The following is a 19591-nucleotide window of genomic DNA, read 5'->3' as shown; positions in this document are numbered from 1 at the left end:
TGGGGCGACAGTTACAGTGCAGTGACAGTGACAATGCAGGTAGAAGGTGCTCTAGGGGAGGGGGTGTGAGGTGCTGGGTCCTTATTGAGGGAGGGAGGGAGCGCTGCTGGGGGTCTAAAGGAGACAGTGAGGGCACCTGCAGGAGGAAGCCGTGGAGCTGGTCCTTGAACGGTGAGCTGGAGTTCGCCAGGAGGGGCAGGAGTGGGGACTCAGGTGCTTCCTGGTAGAGGGAATAAAAGTTCTCTTATGGGCTTCCCTGGTGGCGCAGTGGTTGAGAGTCCGCCTGCCGAGGCAGGGGACATGGGTTCGTGCCCTGGTCTGGGAGGATCCCACATGCCGCGGAGCAGCTAGGCCCGTGAGCCATGGCCGCTGAGCCTGTGCGTCCAGGAGCCTGTGCTCCTAGCTCAGCAGGCTTGGGGGAGAGAGGGCAGAGCAGAATGTGCAGAACTCTGCCCCCCATGCTGAGGTGATGAAAAGTTGTGGAAAGATTCTTGGCAAGTTGACTCTGGCAGTAGTGAGGAAGGACTGGATTTGGGGGCAAGACAGGAAGATGGGGTATGAGGCTAATACTACTTATCTGCACAAATGGGAGGAGGGGAGGTAACCGAGGGAATATGCACCCTCCTCCCTGTATTCCTAGAGGCACTTGAAGTACTTTTTTTTTTTTAATTGAAGTATAGTTGATTTACAATGTTGTGTTAGTTTCAGGTGTACAGCACAGTGATTCAGTTCACATATATATATATATATTTATATATATATGTAAAATTCTTTTTCAGATTCTTTTCCATTATAGGCTATTAGAAGGTATTGAATATAGTTCAATATATTGAACTATATATAATTCAATATATATATTGAACTGTGCTATACAATAGGAGCTTGGTGATCTGTTTTACATATAGTAGTGTGTATCTTATACACTTCTATAACTCTCAGAAACGTGATAACTATCCAACTGGTGAACCGTACATGTACATGGTGAAATGTAGCCCACAGTTCCATGTGTTCTCCGGGAACATAACAATTGAACATTTTTCTTCAAGATAGAAAATGACAGCTTGGTTTCCCCCATCCTCCTCCCAATCAAAAAACCTGTCAGTCATGCTGCACGTTTGGTCCATCCAGGTCAGAATCAATGGTTAACCTAAGGTAGGGACTGGGAAGGAAAGGAGGGAGATGGCCAGGACAATGGAGTCATTCAGTGGTTGGGCAAATGATTACAGATCTTGGCCAGTAATTTAAGGTGAAGGTAGGGGCTAAAGGAGTAGTCTAGGATAATTCCTATATTTCCAGCTTGGTCACTAACTTTTAAAATTGCCTTCTGAGTCCCTTTATGGGTCAAGAAGATCAGTTTCATTACTTTTTAAAAAATTTTTACTGAATAATTATTTATCGGGGAACCTTTTATAATCAGAGCAACTTGAGATGCATAAAGATGAAAAAGAAACCATTTGTTTTCAAGGAATTTAAAACTGAGATGGGGAGACAGATATGTCCAACAATTAACCATAAAACCAAGCACTAGTTTAAGGGTTAAAAACAGAGTTACAAACAACCAGCTATGAAGATAAGGAAGGTTTTGAACCCTGACCACTTCTCATTCATTTTGTTTTCTGGTTCAGAATCCCCATATTGGAATGCTAGTATGGGGTATGTGCACGTAGTTATAAGGATTCAGGTTCTTAGGACCTTTCTTAGAATTTGACTCATGATTTTTCTTCTATCCTGCTGGCAGTTGCCCTAGGAATACCTGCCATTTAATGTTTTTTTTTTAATATATCTTTACTGGAGTATAATTGCTTCACAATACTGTGTTAGTTTCTGTTGTACACCAAAGTGAATCAGCCATATGCATACATATGTCCCCATATCCCCTCCCTGTTGAGTCTCCCTCCCATCCTCCCTATCCCACCCCTCTAGGTCATCACAAAGCACCGAGCTGATTTCCCTGTGCTATGCAGCTGCTTCTCACTATACATTCATTAGTGTATATACGTTGATGCTACTCACACTTTGGCCCAGCTTCCTCCTCCCACCCCATGCCCTCAAGACCATTCTCTAGGTCTACATCTTTATTACTGCCCTGCAACTAGGTACATCAATACCATTTTTTAAAAAAAATTCCATATATATGCGTCAGCATAAGGCATTTGTTTTTCTCTTTCTGACACACTTCATTCTGTATGACAGACTCTAATTCCATCCACCTCACTACAAATAACTCAATTTCATTTCTTTTTATGGCTGAGTAATATTCCATTGTATATATGAGCCACATCTTTATCCATTCATCTGTCGATGGACATTTAGGTTGCTTCCATGTCCTGGCTATTGTAAATAGTGCTTCATTGAACACTGTGGTACATGACTCTTTTTGAATTATGGTTTTCTCAAGGTATATGCCCAGGAGTGGGATTGCTGGGTCATATGATAGTTCTATTTGTAGTTTTTCAAGGAACTTCCATACTGTTCTCCATAGTGGTTGTATCAGTTTACATTCCTACCAACAGTGCAGGAGGGTTCCCTTTCCACCACACCATTTCCAGAATTTATTGTTTCTAGATTTTTTGATAATGGTCATTCTGACCAGCGTGAGGTGATACCTCATTGTAGTTTTGATTTGCATTTCTCTAATAATTAGTGATGTTGAGCATCTCTTCATGTGCCTCTTGGCCATCTGTATGTCTTCCTTGGTGAAATGTCTATTTAGGTCTTCTGCCCATTTTTTAACTGGATTGTTTGTTATTTTGATATTGAATTCCATGAGCTGTTTGTATATTTTGGAGATTAATCCTTTGTCAGTTGTTTCATTTGCAAATATTTTCTCCCATTCTGAGGGTTGTCTTTTTGTCTTGTTTATGGTTTCCTTTGCTGTGCAAAAGCTTTTAAGTTTAATTAAGTCCCACTTGTTTATTTTTGTTTCCATTACTCTAGGAGGTGGGTCAAAAAAGATCTAGCTGTGGTTTATGTCAAAGAGTGTTTTGCCTATGTTTTTCTCTAAGAGTTATAGTATCTGGTCTTACATTTAGGTCTTTAATCCATTTGGAGTTTATTTTTGTGTATGGTGTTAGGTAGTGTTCTAATTTCATTCTTTTACATGTAGCTGTCCAGTTTTCCCAGCACCACTTACTGAAGAGACTATTTTCTCCAGTGTATGTTCTTGCCTCCTTTGTCATAAATTAGGTGACCATATGTTCATGGGTTTATCTCTGGACATTCTATCCTGTACCATTGATTTATATTTCTGTTTTTATGCCAGTACCATACTGTCTTGGTTACTGTAGCTTTGTGGTATAGTTTGAAGTCGGGAAGCCTGATTCCTCCGACTCTGTTTTGCTTTCTCAAAATTGCTTTGGCTATTCGGGGTCTTTTGTGTTTCCATACGAATTGTAAAACTTTTTGTTCTAATTCTGTGAAGAATTCCATTGGTAGTTTGATAGGGATTGCATTGAATCCGTAGATTGCTTTGCATAGTATAGTCATTTTCACAATATTGATTCTTCCAATCCAAGAACATGGTATATGTCTCCACCTGTTTATGTCATCTTTGATCTGTTTCATCAGTGTTTTTTAGTTTTCTGAGTACAAGTCTTTCGCCATCTTAGGCAGGTTAATTCCTAGGTATTTTATTCTTTTTGTTGCAATGGTATGTGGGGGTGTTTCCTTAATTGCACTTTCTGATTTTTTGTTGTTGGTGTATAGGAATTTCAGAGATTTCTCTGCATTAATTTTGTATCCTGCAACCTTACCAAATTCATTGCTTAGTTCTAGCAGTTTTCTGGTGTTATCTTTCGGATTTTCTATGTATAGTATCATGTCATCAGCAAACAGTGACAGTTTTACTTCTTTTCCAATTTGTATTCCTTTTTCTTCTTTGATTGCTGTGTCTAGGACTTCCAAAACTATGTTGAATAATAGTGGCGAGAGTGGACATCCTTGTCTTGGTCCTGATCTTAGTGGAAATGCTTTCAGTTTTTCACCATTGAGTATGATGCTTGCTGTGGGTTTGTCATATATGGCCTTTATTTTGTTGAGGTAGGTTCCCTCTATGCCCATTCTCTGGAGAGTTTTTATCATAAATGGGTGTTGAATTTTGTCATAAGCTTTTTCTGCATCTATTGAGATGATCATATGCTTTTTATTCCTTAATTTGTTAATGTGGTGTATCACATTGATTGATTTGCATATACTGAAGAATCCTTGCATCCCTGGAATAAATCCCACTTGATCATAATGCATGATCCTTTTAATGTGTTGTTGGATTCTGTTTGCTAGTATTTTGTTGAGGATTTTTGCATCTATGTTCATCAGTGATATTGGTCTATAATTTTCTTTTTTTGTGATATCTTTTTCTGGTTTTGATATCAGGTTGATGGTGGCTTTGTAGAATGCATTTGGGAGTGTTTCTCCCTCTGCAATTTTTTGGAAGACTTTCAGAAGGATCGGTGTTAGCTCTTCTCTAAATGTTTGATAGAATTCCCCTGTGAAGCTATCTGGTCCTGGACTTTTGTTTGCTGGAAGATTTAAAAAAATGGTTTCAATTTCATTACCTGTGATAGGTCTGTTTATACTTTCTAATTCTTCCTGGTTCAGCTTTGGAAAATTATACCTTTCCAAGATTTTGTCCATTTCTTTGTGGTTATCCATTTTATTGGCATATAGTTTTTTGTAGTAGTCTCATATAATCCTGTATATTTCTGCACTGTCAGTTGTGAGTTTTCCTTTTTCATTTCTAATTTTATTGATTTGCATCCTCTCCCTTTTTTTTCTTGATGAGTATGGCTAAGGGTTTATCAGTTTTGTTTATCTTCTCAAAGAACCAGCTTTTAATTTTATTAATCTTTGCTATTGTTTTCTTCGTTTCTATTTCATTTATTTCAGCTCTGATCTTTATGATTTCTTTCCTTCTACTGACTTTGGGTTTTCTTTGTTCTTCGTTCTCTAGTTGTTTTAAGTGTAGGGTTAGATTGTTTACTTCAGATTTTTCTTGTTTCTTGAGGTGAGATTGAATGGCTATCAACATCCTTTTTAGAACTGCTTTTGCTGCATCCCATAGGTTTTGGGTCGTAGTGTTTTCATTGTCATTTTTTTCTATGTGTTTTTTTATTTTCTTCTTTGATTTCTTCAGTGATCTCTTGGTTATTTAGTAGCACACTGTTTAGCCTCCATGTATTTGTGTTTTTTACAGGTTTTTTCCTGTAATTGATTTCCAATCTCATAATATTGTGGTCAGAAAGATGCTTGATACGATTTCAATTTTTAAAAATTTTCCAAGGCTTGATTTGTGACCCAAGATGTGATATATCCTGGAGAATGTTCCATGTGCACTTAAGAAAGTGTACTCTGCCACTTTGGGGTGTAGTGTACTATAAATATCAATTAGATCTATCTGGTCTATTGTGTCATTTAAAGCTTGTGTTTTCTTATTTATTTTCTGTTTGGATGATCTGTCCATTGGTGTAAGTGGGGTGTTAAAGTCCCCTATTATTATTGTGTTACTGTCGATTTCTCCTTTCATGGTTGTTAGCATTTGCCTTATGTATTGAGGTCCTCCTGTGTTGGGTGCATAAACATTTACAGTTGTTATATCTTCTTCTTGGATTGATCCTTTGATCATTATGTAATGTTCCTCCTTATCTCTTGTAACAGTCTTTATTTTAAAGTCCGTTTTATCTGATACGAGTATTGCTACCCCAGCTTTCTTTTTTTTTTGCAGTACACGGGCCTCTCACTGTTGTGTCCTCTCCCCTTGCAGAGCACAGGCTCTGGACACACAGGCTCAGTGGCCATGGCTCACGGGCCCAGCCGCTCTGCGGCATGTGGAATCTTCCCGGACCGGGGCACGAACCTGTGTCCCCTGCATCACCAGGCGGACTCTCAACCACTGTGCCACCAGGGAAGCCCTCCCCAGCTTTCTTTTGATTTCCATTTGCATGGAATATCTTTTTACATCCCTTCACTTTCAGCCTATATGTGTCCCTAGGTTTGAAGTGGGTCTCTTGTGGACAGCATATATATGGATCTTGTTTTTGTATCCATTCAGCCAGTCTGTGTCTTTTGGTTGGGGCATTTAATCCATTTACATTAAGGTTATTAGCGATATGTATGTTCCTCTTACTATTTTCTTAATTGTTTTGGGTTTGTTTTTGTGGGTCTTTTTCTTCTCTTGTGTTTCCTGCCTAGAGAAGTTTCTTTAGCATTTGTTGTAAAGCTGGTTTGGTGGTGCTGAATTCTCTTAGCTTTTGCTTGTCTGAAAAGCTTTTGATTTCTCCATCGAATCTGAATTAGATTCTTGCTGGGTAGAGTAATCTTGGTTGTAGGTTTTTCTCTTTGATCACTTTAAGTATATCCTGCCACTCCCTTCTGGCCTGAAGAGTTTCTGCTGAAAAATCAGCTGATCACCTTATGGGAATTCCTCTGTATGTTATTTTTTGTTTTTCCCTTGCTGCTTTTAATATTTTTCTTTGAATTTAATTTTTGTTAATATGTGTCTTGGTGTGTTTCTGCTTGGATTTATCCTGTATGGGACTGTCTGAGCTTCCTGCACTTGATTATTTCTTTTCCCATGTTAGGGAAGTTTTCAACTATAATCTCTTCAAATATTTTCTCAGACCCTTTCTTTTTCTCTTTTTCTTCTGGGACCCATATTATTCAAATGTTGATGTGTTTAGTGTTGTCCCAGTGGTCTCTGAGATTGTCTTCAATTCTTTTTTCTTTATTCTGTTCCTTGGAAGTTATTTCCACCATTTTGTCTTCCAGTTCACTTATTCGTTCTTCTGCCTCTGTTATTCTGTTTTTGATTCCTTCTAGTGTATTTTTCATTTCAGTTATTGTGGCATTCATCTCTGTTTGTTTGTTCTTTAGTTCTTCTATATCTTTGTTAAACATTTCTTATATTTTCTCAATCTGTGCCTCCATTCTATTTCTGAGATTCTGGAGCATCTTTACTCTTATTACTCTGAAAACTTTTTCAGGTAGATTGCCTATTTTCTGTTCATTTATTTGGTCTTGTAGGTTTTTACCTTGCTCCTTCATCTGTGACATATTTTTTTGCCGTCTTATTTATTTATTTATTTTTATGAGTGGGATTGTTTTCCTGTCTTACTGGTTGTTTGGCCTGAGCCTTCCAACACTGGAGTTTGTAGGCTGTTGGGTAGAGCTGGGTGCTGAGATGAGGACCTCCGTGAGAACTCACTCTGACGAATATTCCTTGGGGTCTGAGGTTCTCTGTTAGTCCCCCACCCCCCCCAGTGGGTCGGACTTGGCACTCCCACCACAGGAGCTTCAGCCTGACCCCTGGTTCGTGAGCCAAGATCCCACAAGTCACGTGGGGTGGCAAAAAAAAAAAAAAGAGAGAGAGCGAGAACAGTAACAAAGTAAAAAATAAAATTAGACTAGGAAACTAACATATATTTGGAAAGAATATAAAAATAAAGATATAGATGAATCAACAACTGGAAGATACAGTAGTACCACAATAGTAAAAAAGTGGAGGAGCTAAAAGAAAAAACAAAAAAGGGGAAGGAAGGGCCTTGGCTGTGGGGGGCGGGGCCTAAGCAAGGGTGAGGTTTGGGTAGTGGGCGGGGCCAATGCTCAGGACCCACAGGGCTGGAAAAGGCCCTGGGGGTGTGGGGGGTGGTGCTTAGGCTCAACTGAACAGAAGGGGCCCAGGCGTGCCCCCCATCCCTGGTCTCAGAGGGTGGGGTCCTCAGCTGGGAGCCCAGCAGGCTTCCTGGGCTTGAGTGGGTGAGGCAAATTCCCACCCCCACCCGATCCTCCCAGAGGGCCCCTACTGTCTCCCTGGCTTCCCTCCTATGCCCTCAGGACCCACATGGCCTGGAGGGGGCTTTGGAGGGCAGAGCACCTGCCTGGGAGCTCAGCAGGCTCACTGGGCCCGAGTGGGTGGGGCAATCTCCCCCAACTCCTCTCCAGCTCCTCTGGAGGGCCCCTCCCACCTGCCTTTCCTGACCTTCCCCCAGGCTCAGGGGCACTGATCCTCTCTGGCCTCCACTTCGCCTCCCCACTCAGTTCCCGCATATCCTACTGGTTCATTTGGGGGTTCCTCCTTTCTCCTTGGGCATCAGGGTTCCCCACCAGTGGCCGGCAGGAGCCCTAGTTACGGGGAGACGCTAACGCAGCGTCTTCCCACACCACCATCTTCCAGTTTCATTACTTTTTTACTCATTCTGCACAGCATGAAAGATGACTCATTTGGTCATCTTCTTTTACTTATTCCATAGAGCATGAACCAGTTTAATAATCCACATGAGTTACTGGGTTATCCTCCGATTGAAACTGACCTCGGGTTATTTACAAAAAGGATTTACTTTCAAAGGGTAAGGTGTACCCTCAGTAAGGATCTGCATGAGAACAAGCCCAAGTTCTGTCCTGTAAAATGTTTTCTTCTTTTATCTAAAATTGGGAAAACATTTCATAATTGGAAAAATTTGGTAAAAACTCCATCTTTAACAGCATTGGCATACTTGGCATTCTGAAGAGACTGCAGCCTTTCATGTCCTTAGTGCCTTTGGCTCAGGCAGTTTCCTGTCTGGAAAGTCTCCACATGTCACCCTCCTCCCCGTTACTAACTGGGGAGTCAGACACACACTTTGAGGCCCAGGTTGAATATCACCTCTTCTGCCTTCCTGACAGCCTCACATCCCAGGCAGGAGAAGCACTGCCTCTTCCAGACTGTCTTCTCCAGTTGACCATGCACTCTTAATGGAGGCCCCACATGCCCATATTTGAGTCACCATCATTCACACATCTGGATTTAGCGTAAGTTTAATTTATTTGGTTAAGCTGTAGAGGATTCAGAAATGTGGTAACGAATGTTCCATCTGCCTGGGAAGGTTGGAACCCAGAGCCCACCATGAGGAGGCTATGTGAGGGTGCCCAGCCTGGGGGCAGAACCTCTTGGCACCTGGCAGTAGCAACAGGTGGGCACCAGGGAGAAGTGAAATGAAAGCAGGATGGGGGTGGGGTTCAGGGCCAGGATTACTGCCTCTAGAAGGCCTGGAGAGGCAAGGACTTGGTATTGATTTTGGGGGAGTGGGAGGAGGAAAGGGGCTACTGGGATGGTTTAGGGAGGGCACTTAAGGACCAGAGTGAAGACATTACCCAAAATGTGAGAAAAAATCATGTGATGGGACTTCCCTGGTGGCACAGTGGTTAAGAATCCACCTGCCAATGCAGGGGACACGGGTTTGAGCCCTGGTCTGGGAAGATCCCACATGTCCCAGAGCAACTAAGCCCGTGCGCCGTAACTACTGAGCCTGCGCTGTAGAGCCTGTGAGCCACAACTACTGAGCCCGTGTGCCGCAACTACTGAAGGCTGTGCGCCTAGAGCCCGTGCTCTGCAACAAGAGAAGCCACTGCAATGAGAAGCCCTCGCACCGCAATGAAGAGTAGCCCCCACTCGCCGCAACTGGAGAAAGCCCGCGACAGCAAACAAGATCCAATGCAGCCATAAATTAAATAAAAGAAAAGAAAAGTCATGTGATGAGCCCAATGGCTGGCACAGACTGCAGCTGTTACTGCATTTTGAAAGAGCAGGGAATCATTATATTTGCAAAGGAAAACTTAAGCTGGGGCTGGAAAAACATGATTTGGATATTTATAGAGGCCAGTGGGAAAGAAATTCCAGGCATAAAGGTGGGAGCGAGCATGAAGTGTTTGTGAATGGAGAGGCCATTTTTGAGGGTGAGGCCACCAGCAGGTGTGGAGACTACAGTAACCAGGAGGGTGCAGTCCAGCTGTGGAGATTCTGGAAAGCAAGGCAAAGGAGCCAATATCAAATGCAGAAGGAAATAGGGGCCTCCTATGCTTTCTGAGCAGAAAGAAGAGGCCAGCCATGTGTTTAGGAGATGGTGTAAGTTGTTGATTGAAGCCTGCAGATCCTGGAATTCTGGAATTGCCAGACTTTGATAATCAAATCTGAGTTGAAGGTAAGGTGGGAGAGGCCTGTGGCCAGGTTTTCAAACTTGGATCTCAGTTGGTGTGTGTGCTGGGGATACTTGAAGCCACTATAGGTACAATTCCCATCTTCCTGAAACATTGGATTCATTGGGGAGATTTGTGGGGGGGAAACAAGTGCAGATATATATTTCTGGAGTAGAATGCCAATTTAGAATGATGTTTCAAATAAATGTTGTGCCTGTTCTGGCTGGTCCCTTCAGCCTGTACCCAGTCCCCAGCCTCAGGGGAAGACTCACTCCCCTGCCTCTTGGGGTACCTCAGTGGTAATGGGTCAAAGGACCAGCTGAGATATTCTCCATGGTGGTGATGGGAGAGTTAAGGAGACTCACGGCCTTTTCATTTCTATCTACTATGGATAAACCACAGTTTGTTTTTCCACTCACCTATCGACAGACATTTGGGTTGTTTGCAGTTTGGGGCTATTACAAATAAAGCACCTGTGAGTCTTTGTGTGGACATATGCTTTCATTTCTCTTGGGAAAATACCTAAGAATAAAATGACTGAATCATATGGTAGGTGATTGTTTAACTTTTTAAGACACTGCCAAAATGTTTTCCAAAGTGGTTATATAATTTTACATTTTCATCATCAATGTATGGGGATGGCATTTATATCCTTGCCAACACTTGGTATAGTCAACCTTTTCACTTTTAGTCATTCTAAACGGTGCATAGTAGTATCTCATTGTGGCTTTAATTTGCATTTCCCTAATGTGTAATGATGTTGAACATCTTTCACTTGCATCTTTTTAGATGAGGGTCTGTTAAGCTCCCATTTTTATTTCTTTTATATAGTTAATTTTTTATTGGAGTATAGTTGATTTACAATGTTGTGTTAGTTTCTGCTGTACAGCAAAGTGAGTCAGTTATACATGTACATATATCCACTCTGTTTTAGATTCTATTACCATATAGGTCATTACAGAGTACTGAATAGAGTTCCCTGTGTTATTCAGTAGGTTCTTATTAGTTATATATTTTATATATAGTAGTGTGTATATGTCAATCACAATCTCCCAATTTATCCCTCCCCCCAGTTCCCCCCTTGGTAACCATAAGTTTGTTTTCTACATCTTGACTCAATTTCTGTTTTGTTAATAGGTTCATTTGTACCATTTTTTTAGATTCCACATATAAGTGATATCATATGATATTTGTCTTTCTCTGTCTGACTTACTTTACTCAGTATGACTCTAGGTCCATCCATGTCACTGCAAATGGCATTATTTGTTCGTTTTATGGCTGAGTAACATTCCATTGTATATATGTACCACATCTTCTTGATCCGTTCATCTATCAATGCACATTTAGGTTGCTTTCATGTCCCGGCTATTGTAAATAGTGCTGCAATGAACATTGGGGTGCATGAATCCTTTCAAATTATGGTTTTCTCTGGATATATGCCCAGGAGTGGGATTGCTAGATCATGTGGTGCTCTATTTTTAGTGGGTTTTTTTGGCCACACTGTGGCAGCATGTGGAACTTCCCGTGCCCCCTGCAGTGGAAGTGCAGAGGCTTAACCAGTGGACCACCAGGGGGGTCCTATTTTTAGTTTTTTAAGGAATCTCCATACTATGCTCCAGAGTGGCTTCTGAAGCCTTTCTTATTTTTGAATTTTGGGAGAAAGATTGATTGATTGATTTTTTTTTTCTTGTCTTACTCTGCTTATCTAAAGTCTTTGAGAGAATTCTGACAGGTCTTCAGAGTGTGTTGACACTGGTTGAATTTCAGTATTAGTACTGGGCCAGCATAAAGATTTGTTTTAGGAGAGTATCAGAGACACCAATTCCTGGAACTTGTTAGGGCAATGTCATGTAATCAATCCAGCTTTTATTATATATATAATTTATAAAATTATAGTGAGATAATGAGATAACATGAGATAATGAGATATAATGAGATAACGTGTAAGGGCATTCAAGGCAGCTGCTCCTGAATCCCTGGCCTGTGTGATGTATGTTCCAGATGGGATTGGAATTCAGCAGTAGGAAGCATAGAGTTCTAGCATTAATGGCAGAAAACACTAACTAGTTTTAATGAGTAGATGTGCAGTTTAAGCACATGGTTGGAAACCACCTCCACGTTAAGTTTTGGATGAGCTCTTCCAGAACCTTAAGTTGACTTAATTATGTCTAGAATAAATAGCAGAGTTCAAAACTTATTTGACATAATTTTCAAAGTCATACAAGGGAGGTTATTTTACCTTACCAAATGATTAGTTTGTAGAATTCTGCCTCATAGGTGAACTGCTGATCAGTTCAAATATCTCCCTAAAGTAGCCAAATCTCTTGCGTATGAATTTTAGACTTGAAAAGTTCAGCACCCTAAAACTGATGATCACCTATCAGAATGATTCACTTTTCACAGCAAAGTTTGGGGTTTTAAAAAAATATGTATTTATTTTCCATATTGTTTTTTTGGCTGCGTTGGGTCCCAGTTGGCGGCACACGGGATCTTTGTTGAGGCATGCAGGATCTTTTTCATTACGGTGTGCAGTCTGCTCGGGTTTCTCTCTAGTTGCGGCGTGCAGGTTTTCTCTCTGTAGTTGTGGTGCACAGGCTCCAGGGTGTGTGGGATCTGTAGTTGTGGCCCGCGGGTTCCGGAGTGCGTGGGCTCTGTAGTTTGCCGCAGGCAGGCTCTCTTGTTGAGGTGCGCGAGCTCAATAGTTGTGGCACGCAGGTTTAGTTGCCCCGCGGCATGTGGGATCTTAGTTCCCTGACCAGGGATCGAACCTGCGTTCCCTGCATTGGAAGGCGGATTCTTAACCACTGGACCACCAAGAGAGTCCCCACAGCAAAGTTTTAAGATAAATTATATTTCTATATTTCTATAGAGGTTATTAAAAAGGCTACGAAGAATGACACCACAGACAAGGCCAGCTATTTATTTGCAACATAAAGGAAACTAAACATGAAATCACTCTTGTATTTGCACTTGGAAAGCAGACTGAGTTAGAGGAAGTAGGAGCTGTTAATGTGAGACTTAAGCGGGGCCTCTAGTTTACATTCATTTGCTAAAGAGACAAGCAGCTTTGCAGCTGTGGGTAGCTGAAAGGGTACCTTTAGCTCTTGCACTTGGATCTACCTGCAGGACCCCACACTTCCAGCCAGACACTGCTCGCTGCCGTCTTCTTCTCCCAGCAGCCTATGTGCCTCTGTCCCCGCAGGCTTCTCTGCTTCCCCAGCCTCCTTGCCCCCTCAGCCTCAGACTTCTCTATGAGCAGTCTCCTCTATGGCTGCTGGTGCAGGAATATCATGAGAACCTAGTGGGCAGGATGAATCCCATGTTTTCCTTGCCATTAAGTGTGGCTCTGGGTGACCTGCCCTGCCACTCCTACAGCCCCTGGCGAACGAGGCACTCACAGCAGTTTTAAACCTAATTGTAACATTCTTTCCATGGGACACAGGGACATGTTTCTCATTAGACCATAGACTCTTAGGGCAGCGACCATGTTGCATTGGGCTTTCTGTAACCCAGCCTTGACACAGCTGCCATACTGTGGGCGGTCGGGGAATGGATTGGTGAACTCCTGGGCCATTTTATCTGAAAAGATGATTCAAGTGAAAACTTTCAGGATGCAAACAACATGGGATAGTTTCTTGAAAATCTGTCATCCTCTTCTCATAGGCTGCAACTATTTTCAGGATGAAAGTTTTCAAGCAGGAATAGGCAGTGGTAGCTGATAAGCCAAGTTTGGATGACAACAGCCAGCTCATTATCTTGATAAGAGTGAGATGATGGGGACTTCCCTGGTGGCGCACTGGTTAAGAATCCGCCTGCCAATGCAGGAGACAGGGGTTCGAGCCCTGGTCTGGGAGGATCCCACATGCCGCAGAGCAACTAAGCCCGTGCGCCACAACCACTGAGCCTGTGCTCTACAGCCCGCGAGCCACAACTGCTGAGCCCACATGCCACAACTACTGAAGCCCGTGCGCCTAGAGCCCATGCTCTGCAACAAGAGAAGCCACCAGAAGCCTGAGCACTGCAATGAAGAGTAGCCCCCGCTTGCTGCAACTAGAGAAAACTCGCGTGCAGCAATGAAGACCCAACGCAGCCAAAAATAAGTAATAAATAAAATAAATAAATTAAAAAAAAAACCAGAGTGAGATTATGGGCAGATCTTACCAAAGGAGGCAAATCTAAGATACTTGGGAGAATGACTCCATTATCACTTAGGGAGGGAAATCAGGAGTGGGAGAAGACAAGAGAATTAAAACTGGTACATGGTTTCTGGCCTGGAGTTCAAAGTACTTTTCACCATTAATAGAGATAAGAAAAGTGAGTTTTGGGTGCAAGATTAGTTTGGACTTGAATATATCTTTGAACTCCAGTGTCCATAATTATTAAATAGGGATTGTACTTGTTCTCATTTCTGAGGAAATGAGATAATGGATGTGAGAGCACTTTGAAATTTGAAAGCTGGGAAGGACAAATTATGTAAAAATAACCTTTATTCTTTTTTTTTTTTTTTGCGGTATGCGGGCCTCTCACTGTTGTGGCCTCTCCCGTTGCGGAGCACAGGCTCTGGACGCGCAGGCTCAGTGGCATGGCACACGGGCCCAGCCGCTCCGCGGCATGTGGGATCTTTCCGGACCGGGGCACGAACCCGTGTCCCCTGCATCAGCAGGCGGACTCTCAACCACTGCGCCACCAGGGAAGCCCCCTTTATTCTTATTTTAATTATATTTAGACATATTCTGCCAGCAGTTAGAAAAAAGACTCGAGGTGAAATTTGGAATCCAAAGGGAAGTTTGCATGCATGAGTGGAGAAGGAAGCAGGCATGAGTGGAGAGAGCTAGAGGGGCCAGCCAGTCCTTACGGATGGGGAAGAAAAAAGGGTTGAATCAAAGGAGTAGTGAGAACTCCAAGTGAGGGTTGGATAGTGTGGGGTGGTAGAAACCAAGACTATGGAGAATTTTTAGAAGCTGGAAATGTTCAACAGTGTCAAACGCTGCAGAGAGGTTGAGTGAGAAGAGAGATGATTAAACTCCATTGAGTCTGGTAAACTTGAGTAAATGGTTTCAGGAGGGGGTTGAGGTAGAACCCAGACTTCATGTGTTTTGAAGTGTCTGGGACTAGGTGCTAAGGTCCTGGAGGAGAGGAGGTGGCAGCTGTGGGTATCACCACAACTATAGGTGCTTAGTGGCAAAAGGAAGACAGTTTGATAATTTTTTTTATACTTTCATTTCAAAAAGGATTTGAAGGGTAAAGTAGGAGCAGAAAGATTGGCTGAGAATGTATTGAGGCTGCAGGGAAGTATGGGGGGAGAGAGAGGAGATTCTTGAGGAGCTGGACAAAGGGTGACATTCAGTCTAAGCAGAGGGAGTGGCTTTACAGATTAGAGAGAACCCTTTGGAGGCTGGGGGTAAATGTGAGGGTCTCAGAGTATTGGCAGAGCAGTGTAGGGGCCACTCAGGAGCACAGAGTGAGAGAATTGCAGAGAAGTTGGGCAGTTAGGAAGACAAGCTCTGAAACTCTGCTGGGAAGGAGAGCTAGCTAGTTAGCAAATGTTTCTTGTGGTACAAAACACATACAAAAATTTGCGAATACAGATGTTCATTTGTCACATTCAACTAAGAACTATTCACTTTCATACAAATCTAAATAGACAGGAAGGGACTAGATCTTTAATAAATGCTGGTTGAATTAAGTTACTTTCATTATATGTCAGTCAGGCGTTGATCTTACTCATGAATACAGCTATGTGGTTGTGCATGGATGTGTGTATGTGTGTGTTTCTTGTAAAGATGCTGCAGTGTACATTGTTTTCTTTCACACTTAGACCTAATTGTGCCATTCACTTTTTACCTAGGACTCCTCTTTGCAGAAGCTGGAAGCCCTGAGCTGTTATGTTTCCCCCTCCCCTTCCCCTGTCTGGGCAGGAGCCTGAGGTGGGCAGTTTGCACTGGCTATTGGTCACTTTTATCAACTGCGTGACCTGCTACCCCAGGACTGAGCTTTGCTGAGGCCTAAAATGACTTCTTATTAACATGAAATTGAAAGACAGGCTGCGAATGAGCAAAGGCCCTGGCTTGCTGATTGGACTGCAGTCAGTGGTCGCCCCTTAGCCCTGGACACCACTTGGGGCCTGCCGTGTCCACAGTGATGTTTCTGGAAGCCAGATCTGGAGGTCAGCCTAGCCCATGTTGTCATTAGCACTGCCTCCCTAAGGTACCAATGTCCCACCTTCCCATTCTGCTCTGGCATTTCCTTCGTCTAGACACATCCTTGCACCGAGCCCTCCCTGCCGACCCTCTCTTGGACCAGACTCTCCTTTCCCATATAAACAAAGTCACCTCTACTGTTGACCTCATGGTGAATGCTCTGCATACCCCCTGTCCCCTGAGGAAGGGCCCATCTCCTTCCACCACGGTGCTGTGGGCAAGGCAGGTTGACCTTCTTCTTGTCCTCATTACTGCATCCTAAGCAAGACCACATGCCACCAGGCTTTGCCCCCTCCGTTCCACTTCTCTCTGGAGCTTTCTCAGTGCTACCTGAAGACTTTGACATTTGGTCTGCGGACTTTTCCTCTCAACCCTTAGTCCTGCCACCATCCTAGATAACTTCAACTTTCATGTGGCCAGCCCTGCCAACACCATTGGCAACGACGGTCCCTTACTTCTCCACCCCACTCTGGCTGCCTGTCCCATGGTCACAACCTGTGCCCGTCCTTGCCTTGGACTGGCCCGTCTTTGTAATCTCAAGCTTTGGCAGCATATCCGTGGTTATTCTCCTCCAGGACAGAAGCTCTCCCACTCATGTACTCCTGCAGTTCCCAACCTTGCACAGCTTTTTTTTTTTTTTTTAATTTATTTTTGACTGCGTTGGGTCTTTGTTGCTGCACATGGGCTTTCTCTGGTTGCGGAGCGGGGGCTACACTTCATTGTGGTGTGCAGACTACTCACTGCGGCGGCTTCTCTTGTGAAGCACGGGCTCTAGAGCACAGGCTCAGTAGTTGTGGCGCACGGGCTTAGTTGCTCCACGGCATGTAGGATCTTCCCGGACCAGGGCTCGAACCCGTGTCCCCTGCATTGGCAGGCGGATTCTTAACCACTGTGCCACCAGGGAAGCCCTTGCATAGCTCTTGACGTTTCCATTTTTACTTTTCTGCATTTACTTCCATCTCTGATCCAACTCTCACAGCTGTTATTTCAGTGATTCTCTTCCCACCAACCTTCTTGCTTCCTTGTCTCTCCCTTGTGCTCAGCCAGCAAGACTCCACCCTGGAGCAAGCCTCCTAATTCATCCTCTCCAGTTCCATACATGGGTCCTGTGGATTGCTGGTGAAATTGATAAGCTTTTTCTGCCTGATGATCCCTACCCAGCTTTAGGCAGTCTCTGCCACTCCCCCTTTTCCTTTTCCAACTGTCCACGTCAACATCTTGCTCACTCTCAACAGAAGGCCTTACTTCCTGACGGAGACTGAGGCTGTAAAGTAGGGAATGCCTTAACTTACTCTTCCATGTTTGTGTCCATCTGGCTCCCATCTTCTTATCCTTCCCCTCTTAGGAAAAGAGCTACCGATTCCTGTTTATTAAGGCTTTAGATCTGGCCTCCCCATCCCACCATTTGCACCAGTATTTTTACTCTAAGCTCATAAACTTGCTCACACTTTCCCCATCTGAAAATCAAACCAAACAAAAAACTCTTATCATCCCCCTCCCCCCACTTCCTGCAAAGATAAGGCTGGTCAGCTCTCTTCTTTTCTTACCTCCCATTCCCTCTCTAATCCGGTTTCTGCCCTTATCACTCCACAGTGAATGAATCATCAGTTGAACCCCATGTGGACAAAACAAACTGGCACTTCCCTTCCTCCTTTCCCTGTCCTCCCCGAGCCATCTGATTTACTGGCTGTCCCTTCCTCCCTTGGCTTTGCCCATTTGTCTAATCCTCCTCGCTGTCAAATCCGTTAGTTCCTTCTGAGTGCCCTTTATTGGCTCCCTTTGGACTCTCGTCCCCTAAATGCAGCGTTGCTGGGTTTATTCTGTGCTCTGCTTTCCCCACGCTGGCTGCTTTCCCTGGCTTCAATTACCAATGCTGATTGAAAATTCACATGCCTCTAGCTCCTGTTCAGGCTTCTCTGAAGTTCCAGACCCTCATGCCCAACTGCCCCCTGGACACCTCCACTTAAATGTCCCTCAGGTACCTCAGACTCAGCCTCTTCCTAACAGAATTCGTATCTTTTCAGCCAGACTTCTCCTGGATTCTTTGTGAATATTGTCGTTATCCAGGTCCTGGCCTCTTTTCACCATTCCTAGTCAGTCATCAACTTCAGAGAGATGGAGGGATTTATGTTCACTGGAATCCTGGGGAAGCTGAGGGATGGAGATTAGCTTGGCAGATGCAGTGGATTGGGGGGCTACATACAGCAGGGGGGACTACATGGTAGGAATGGCACTTAAGAGAGCTGGCCCAGTGTGGGACGGGTAGCTATGGGTGATGCTTCCAACCTTGTGTAAACTTCACCGAGCATCACCAAGGGCAGAGGTACTTGGAATTCTTGAAGAGAAAGGAACAAGGGAGCTTGCCTGTGCCCAAACAGATCTGAAGAGAGATAGCTCAAAGAGGATCAGGGACAGAGAGAAGCCCAACACAGTAAGATTCAGAAGTGGGAGGGCTGAGAGTACTTGGATCTCTCAGGGATGAGGAGGCCCCAAGTAAGCGTGGTTTATATATGTCCCATTTACAGTTTCTACCTCTGTAAGGTCTCCAGCTGGATCCTCTTTTCCTCCAAGCTATTGCTCACTCCCATGTCTTGTCCAAAAAGCGAATCTTATCAAGACGTTGGCTCTTTTTTTAAAAAATAAATTTATTTATTTATTACTTTATTTATTTTGGCTGCATTGGGTCTTTGTTGCTGCGCACAGGCTTTCTCTAGTTGCAGTGAGCGGGGGCTACTCTGTTGTGGTGTGTGGTCTTCTCACTGCGGTGCCTTCTCTTGTTGCAGGGCACGGGCTCTAGAGCGCAGGCTCAGTAGTTGTGGCGCACGGGCTTAGTTGCTCTGCGGCATGTGGGCTCTTCCTGGACCATGGCTCGAACCTGTGTCCCCTGCATTGGTAGGCAGATTCTTAACCACTGTGCCACCAGAGAAGTCCAAGCCATTGGCTCTTTTAACTTTTGGACAGTAAGTTAAAAATTCCTTAGCTCCTCACACAAGGTCCTTCAGGATATGGTCCCTGGTTACTATCTAGCCCCATCTCTTGCTGCTGCCTACACATTCTTTTTGCTTTAGCCACGTGAAATTCTTCCAGCTCTTTAAAAGCACCAGGCCTTCATATAGGGGTTCCATATATTCCATAATATACTCCCCACCCTAACCCCATTCATTCTGCCATTTCTGCTTTTCCTTCAATACTCAGCTCAAGCACCATTTCCCAGAAGACTTTTACAACCCTAATCTGATTTTCTCTGGGCTATCAAGGCATCCTACACATAACATAAAAATACCCTTTACCGCATCTCACTATAATCAGTTAACTTGCTTCTCTTCCCTGGTAGACTGGGTACATTATGAAGGAAGATCTCAGTCTATCTGGCTTTCTATCCCCAATGTTTTGCTCATGAACAGTACTTGATATTTCTAAATAAATAAATAGTGATCAACCATCAA

The sequence above is a fragment of the Neophocaena asiaeorientalis genome, unplaced genomic scaffold (genome assembly GCF_003031525.2).
Source record: "Neophocaena asiaeorientalis asiaeorientalis breed wild unplaced genomic scaffold, Neophocaena_asiaeorientalis_V1.1 scaffold83, whole genome shotgun sequence".
NCBI lineage: Eukaryota > Metazoa > Chordata > Mammalia > Artiodactyla > Phocoenidae > Neophocaena > Neophocaena asiaeorientalis.
This window is presented reverse-complemented; position numbering follows the sequence as displayed.